The sequence below is a fragment of the Charadrius vociferus genome, unplaced genomic scaffold (genome assembly GCF_000708025.1).
Source record: "Charadrius vociferus isolate BGI_N301 unplaced genomic scaffold, ASM70802v2 scaffold257, whole genome shotgun sequence".
Classification (NCBI taxonomy): domain Eukaryota; kingdom Metazoa; phylum Chordata; class Aves; order Charadriiformes; family Charadriidae; genus Charadrius; species Charadrius vociferus.
The window spans coordinates 1,680,718-1,688,239 of record NW_009649473.1 but is presented as its reverse complement, the minus strand read 5'-3'; positions in this window follow the sequence as shown (position 1 = coordinate 1,688,239).

Below are 7,522 nucleotides of genomic sequence, written 5' to 3'. Positions count from 1 at the left end.
GCACTGTCTGTTGGTGCTGCAGTGTTGCATTTCCAACCTGGCGATGCACTGCTGTGACCTGAGCAAAGGTTACCGGTGTTTTCACACAGTCTCTGTGTTTACTATTTAAGGTGAGCTCTGGATTCCATCACTTGAGTCATCCTCTCTGTTTCCCAATTCAATGCAAACGGCCAGACAGGCAGGCAGTTCCTCCTTGAAAACATTCAAATTCTCTTGAGAGGTGTGCCAGTTTCTGGCAGATGTGGTGTTGGCAATGCATGATGGACACAACACGGTCATAGTTGTTCATTCCTGTAAATATTGTCTTCAGAATCACCATCTCCTCTCACCACCTTGAGCCACTTCCCTGGAGTGCTCAGCACAAGGATCCTGTGCAAACACACCCAGCTCTGGCGTATTCCTTCCAGGAGAGGGCAGGGGAATACAGTTTATTGCAGATCCACTCCTGAACTGGAGCCAACCATCGTCATGTCCCAGGTCTTCCTGTACATCTTCCAGTCTATTTTGCTTTCTTAACCTCGGATGAGCAGAGGTAGGTGCTGAATCTCCTCGAAGTGAGTCAGTGGGTTTTGTCACGTTTGCAGACCTGCCTGTCCCTGAGTCATCTTCTGGAGGGATAGCTTGGACTGGGCTGCTCCCTCTGCTCTTGAACCTCTCACAATGAGCCTCGTGTGTCACACTGAAGGCATCAGCTTCTGTGAAGCTTCGGGGTTCAAACCAGGGTTTAAACCAGGGTTTAAACAGCTGATCCCCAGCTCTTCTGCTTCATCTCACCATCAAGCCAGGGAAGGCAGTGATGGGACAACTTGTCTGTCACACGCTCAGCACACCCGTATCCCTGCAGAATTCTCATTCCCTTGGCCATTCATAACGTTAGCGGGGCAGCTCTGCTCGTGGCTGCTTTTGCCAATAGATTAAAATGCAGGGGTTGTGCATGGGAACCTGAGGCTGGAGCTGGACCTGGTTAAAGATGGCCTAGAGAAATACCAGCCAGAAAGTCAGCTGATGTTTTCTCTCTCAGTATCTTAATGAACAGTTTGGGAGAAAATCAGAAACTCTCCCCAGCTCCCCAGTCTTTAAAAGTTTTATTAACATTAAAAAATCCTAAAATGAGTTTCTTCCAACTTATCTCCCCCTAGAACTATGACTCTGAGTTGAAAAGACATTGTGATTTCCAAACTAGTGAAGGAAAAAAAAAAAAAATCAATAAATTGTTGGCCCTGCAGCACAGATGCCCTTGCAAGGCCGAAGAAATTAAGTCCTGAGATTGCTGTTGCCGTTTCCACCTTGTCCTGCAGAACCACAGTCAGGGATAAACATATTCTTTGTGTCAATATTTCTGTAGTACCGAGAGAACTTGCAGTCCTTATCTGCGAGTGTCAAGGACTGCTAAGTTAAAGTGGTCATAACATTATTGGAGAGCCTGACAGGCTTTTTTGTTTTCTCTGCATCCGTGTAACTGTTCTGGTGCTGAAAGCTGCAGCCCAGCGGAGCTCGGCCGGACACGGCCATCAGCTTTGTGACACACAGAAGGGATCTGTCTGCAGGAGGCTAATTAAAAAAAAAAAGATAAATCCCAAAATAGAATTTGAACTTTCTTTTAATTTTTTCTTTGCTTGATTACTTTTGCTTCTTTCATTGGAAAACAGCAGCCTTGATTCATGAATCACATGGAAATGTGCAAGTAATCAATCCAGCCTGACTAACCCTTGTTTCGCCAAGCGGCCAGTTGGCTCGTCGGATTACTAATAGTTCACTGCTGCAGTAAATGGAGAATTGCAGGGGCTGGGGCAGAAATGCCGCAGGTGACCTCTAAAGACAGCAAAGCACTTACCCTCTGCAGCACAATCCCTCTTTTTGCCCATCCATGAAGTTCAAATGCTTTCCCTTCCTTGCCCCCCAAAAACGAGAAGTCACCTGTAACACAAAGCTGTGCAAGCAACGTACAGGAGGTGGGAAAACCCTGGGGCAGGAAAAATCAGCCTCTGTACAGCCACATATGGAAAGGCAAAGTGTGGGCTGAGCCAAAAAAATACTTAGGTGTAAACTGTTGAGCGCAGAAGGGACGAGCCTTTTGCTGCCTTTCCCACCTTTAATGGGTCTGTGCTACGTGGCATAACAACTCGGGAACAACTTCAGCCTACGGCTTCTTTTTAACTTTATAGTCCAGTGCTATTATTATCTCCAGGGAAGTTATAAAAGGTTTGAATGCCAAGGTTTATTTGCCTTTCCTGACTGGATCTTTAACACACAGCCATCAGACAAAAGCCAATGAAAGGGACCTTAACTTTACATTAGCCCCAGTGTTTGACTGGGCTGTAGGAATGCTGGAAAGGTTGTCGGGGCAGGGGAACCAGTTTGACTTAAGTTCTCTCCTGAAAGGTGGTAAAAGAGAGAATGGAAAATCCCCGGGCAGGACCAAGGGGCAGAGGCAATAGTAGATTTTAAAAGGACTTGGCGAAGAGATGAACAGAGGGAAGGAAATCTTTTAGCCATGCACAAAACCCACGGGCAGGGGAAGAGACATGTTTTATAGCAAGGAGCAGGGGCTCGCTTTTGCTGCAGTACCAAACGAAGGATGCTGATGTGAGACATTGGTCACTACTGCACAAAACTCATCTCCAAAAGCCTGGCCCAGCCATTCCTGGTTCTCTTGAAAACTTGGCAGCCAGAAGTGATCAGAAGTCATCATATTTGTCTAGAACTGTGCATTTCTCCTGCTGTTAGTAAAGGCTCATAATGTTTCCAAAATCTGGAGCAAAACTTAGATTGTGTGTCAATTTGCTTTCACTGTCACAGGGCTACGAAGAATTGATCACTAAACCAGTTCACAGCTTGAGAAGTGCATTCAGATATGCTCGAGGGATGGAGAAGTGGCTGAGTCAGCCCAGACTGTAATTCTCAATTTTGGGTTTAAACCTCACAGTGCGCCTGCGGACCCCAAACCCAGGACCGTGGTTCAAGGCCCTCACAGCAGACTCATGGGGAAAACAACGTGATCATCCTGGGAAAGAAAATGTCTCAGATAAAATCTCTGCTCCAAAAAGATGCGGTAGGGGATGAAGCTGTGGACATGTTTCACCAAGGACAACCCCAGATTGGAGCTCCAAGTGACAGTGACTTGCGCATGTTTTCTCATTATTCTCTGTTGTACAATGATGGGTTTGTGCTGAAGTGAGATACCAGAACTTGTGCTATCATATATCCTCTTTGATTGTTTTTAACGTGTCCTTTGTCTCTGCCTAGAAATTTTGTCTGGGCAGAAAAAGAGGACTTCGGATATTTGTCCAAAAGCCTGGTCAGGGCAGTAACTTCTACCAGAGTGCTGGACATTCAGAAATGCCTAAGACACAGAACGCACACACAAGTTGCTGCAATTTCCCAGTGCAGCTGATACTATGTGCACAACAAAGGGGATCTGGACATCGGCAAAAATTTTGGTACACCCAGAATTTGTCACATAGTGCCTGAATCCCCAGGTCAGGGCTTCATCCCAGATGCTCTGGACTCGCTTCCCAAGCGCTGTGTGCTGCCTGACGGTATTTTTTGTATCTTTTCCAGGGAAATCTCAGGGGAAAATATAGCAGCCTTAGTTACGCTTGCCTGACTATTTCCATTGCATTTCACCTCCCAGTGATCAGTGTTGCCTTATACTGAATGGGTAAGATGCTCTGTAGGGTTCTTCAGTGAAGCTGAAGTTACTGTCCCAAGTGACCGTGAACCAAAGTTGTGCTTTTTCATCCTGCGGGTGTCCTTGGGCTCAGACTCAGAAGCATTTTACCTGACTTAACGAGGCACTACCTGTTTGCTGAAGAGACTGGTCCAGTGCAGATGTGAAAAAGCATCGGATCCCCCTTCCATCGCAGTGCACAGCCACACAAGGGCTAGCACTGGCCCAAGGGAAGGTGGCTGAACGTCTCCTCTGGCAGCAGCACATGTTTGGATCTGCTTGAGCCCACTGAAGACATCACACCTTCGTATCATTGGCTTCAGCAACAGGGAACACCGCAGTCCTGCAGCTGCAGAGCGGGCGACGCAGCCAGCCTTGAGTGGTACTTTCAGGGAAGCGGAAAGGCTGTGGGCCCAGTAAAATGGATGGAACTTGAGAAGCAGAACTGGGACACACACCATTTTATTTCCATGTAAGGTAAATATGGGATTTCACTGCCTCTCCAGCAATTTAGACAAAGTTGGGAACTACTGTAACTGAAATACAGATAAATTGTCTTTTGTACGTGAAAGAGCAAAATTTACAGAAACCTCAAATGTGTCCCAATGCATATGTAGGTTATAATAATGATAAAAATAAGATTGCAACTTTTGGTTGTTTTCACAGTAATAAACATCATAAGGGAATCTCCTGCCTGTACAGCCAACAATTCAAATTCCATTTAAGCCCAGTATTGGGGGCTTGGGATTTGAGCCGTATCTAAATCTCATGCCATTTGCATAGCATCAAACTAAGCTTCACCTACTCAGGCAACAAAGGGCTTTTAATTGAGAGAAAACAGTAAAGCAAGGTTGGCCAAAAACCTATTTCGGTTAAAAATATTTAAGGCCAGCATTCTTACTGTTGTAATGCTTTCTACATCAGTGAAGTTAAACTAATGCAGAATTTGGCCCTGATGCTTTTGTATAATTATAGTATCTAGGAATTTGATGAGCGTGTATTTATGCATTATTCATTGAGATACGTGGAGAGGAAGAGTGAGGTCGGTGCACGAGAGCAGAGCCCTGAGCAGCCCCGGGTCTTTTTGTACCCACTGGGGTGAGGCAGCACCTCTGGGGTCACCTCGGTGCTGCTGCTGGGCCGTGTCTGCCGTGACTTGTTGAGGCTGAATGTCCTCTTGGGAAGAGACTGGTTTATGTTTGCCAAACTTGTTACTGGCAATTCTGAAGCAATGCAGAAGGAGGATATTTTTGCCAGTTTAAGGACCTGAGCTGGAGCTGAAAAGAGACAAGACTGCAGCTTGGTTCTGCCACAGATGTTTGGTTCGACCCTCTGTGCCTCAGTGTCGCCATAAAGTCATAAAATGAGGATAATACCTCGTTTTTCCTGCAGGACAGCAAGGCCCACAGTCCCATAGTGGGACACTAGGGATGGTGCTCTGTCCCATGTCGCCCTCAAAAATGTCCACAAACCCATTGTCACGAGACTGTGTTGTGGTATCCCAGATGGCATCTTCCCAGGGGTCTGAAGAATGAAAAACCGCATTTGAAAAACCACTGATTCAGCAGAAAAACTTACTGCTGCTGCAGCTGGCACCCCTGCATGCTTCCTCAGCTGGGCTTCACTGCTGCAGGAGTTAAACATGGAGCCTGATCCACGCCGAACATTGAGTAACTATAGTGTGTGTGTATACATATATATATAAAATCATAGACTTACAGAATGGTTTAGGTAGGAATGGACCTTAAAGATCATCCAGTTCCAACCCCCTGCCATGAACAGGGACACCTTCCACTAGACCAGGCTGCTCAAAGCCCTGTCCATCCTGGCCTTGAACGCTTCCAGGGATGGGGCATCCACAACTTCTCTGGGCAACGTGTTCCAGTACCTCATCACCCTCATAGTGAAAAATTTCTTCCTGATGTTTATTCTAAATCTACCTTCTTCCAGTTTGAAGCCATTACCCCTCGTCCTATCACTACATGCCCTAGTGAAAAGTCCCTCTCCAGCTTTGTTGTAGGTGCCCTTCAGATACTGGGAGGCTGCTATAAGGTCTCCCCAGACCTCCTCTTCTCCAAGCTGACCAACCCCAACTCTCTCAGTCGGTCTCCATAGGAGAGGTGCTCCAGCCCTCTCACCATCTTTGTGTCCCTCCTCTGGACCTGCTCCAACAGGTCCATGTCCTTCTTGTGCTGAGGACTCTAAAGCTGGATGCTGTACTCCAGGTAGGATCTCATGTATTTATATTAAAAAATAGTAATGACTGTAATAACAGTGTGCGTGTGGGGGTATACCCCAAACCCCAATATTTTCCAGCATGCTCCCCATCAAGCTCCATCAAGGCAGGCAGGAAAGGGGCAGACATGAAGCCACAGGGCAGGAGTGAGGGCGTGGGGCTTGCACACACCTCCAGGGACCTCCTGATCTCCAGGAGCTTGTGCACCTCCAGGGACCTCCTGATCTCCAGGGACCTCCTGATCTCCAGGGGCTTGTGCACCTCCAGGGACCTCCTGATCTCCAGGAGCTTGTGCACCTCCAGGGACCTCCTGATCTCCAGGGACCTCCTGATCTCCAGGGGCTCGCACACCTCCAGGGACCTCCTGATCTCCAGGGACCTCCTGATCTCCAGGGGCTTGCACACATCCAGGGACTCGCACACCTCCAGGGACCTCCTGATCTCCAGGGACCTCCTGATCTCCAGGGGCTTCCTGATCTCCAGGGGCTTGCACACCTCCAGGGACCTCCTGATCTCCAGGGACCTCCTGATCTCCAGGGACCTCCTGATCTCCAGGGACCTCCTGATCTCCAGGGACCTCCTGATCTCCAGGGACCTCCTGATCTCCAGGGACCTCCTGATCTCCAGGGGCTTGCACACCTCCAGGGACTCGCACACCTCCAGGGACCTCCTGATCTCCAGGGACCTCCTGATCTCCAGGGGCTTGCACACCTCCAGGGACTCGCACACCTCCAGGGACCTCCTGATCTCCAGGGACCTCCTGATCTCCAGGGACCTCCTGATCTCCAGGGACCTCCTGATCTCCAGGGACCTCCTGATCTCCAGGGACCTCCTGATCTCCAGGGACCTCCTGATCTCCAGGGGCTTGCACACCTCCAGGGACTCGCACACCTCCAGGGACCTCCTGATCTCCAGGGACCTCCTGATCTCCAGGGGCTTGCACACCTCCAGGGACTCGCACACCTCCAGGGACCTCCTGATCTCCAGGGACCTCCTGATCTCCAGGGACCTCCTGATCTCCAGGGACCTCCTGATCTCCAGGGACCTCCTGATCTCCAGGGACCTCCTGATCTCCAGGGACCTCCTGATCTCCAGGGGCTTGCACACCTCCAGGGACTCGCACACCTCCAGGGACCTCCTGATCTCCAGGGACCTCCTGATCTCCAGGGGCTTGCACACCTCCAGGGACTCGCACACCTCCAGGGACCTCCTGATCTCCAGGGACCTCCTGATCTCCAGGGACCTCCTGATCTCCAGGGACCTCCTGATCTCCAGGGACCTCCTGATCTCCAGGGACCTCCTGATCTCCAGGGACCTCCTGATCTCCAGGGGCTTGCACACCTCCAGGGACTCGCACACCTCCAGGGACCTCCTGATCTCCAGGGACCTCCTGATCTCCAGGGGCTTGCACACCTCCAGGGACTCGCACACCTCCAGGGACCTCCTGATCTCCAGGGACCTCCTGATCTCCAGGGACCTCCTGATCTCCAGGGACCTCCTGATCTCCAGGGACCTCCTGATCTCCAGGGACCTCCTGATCTCCAGGGACCTCCTGATCTCCAGGGGCTTGCACACCTCCAGGGACTCGCACACCTCCAGGGACCTCCTGATCTCCA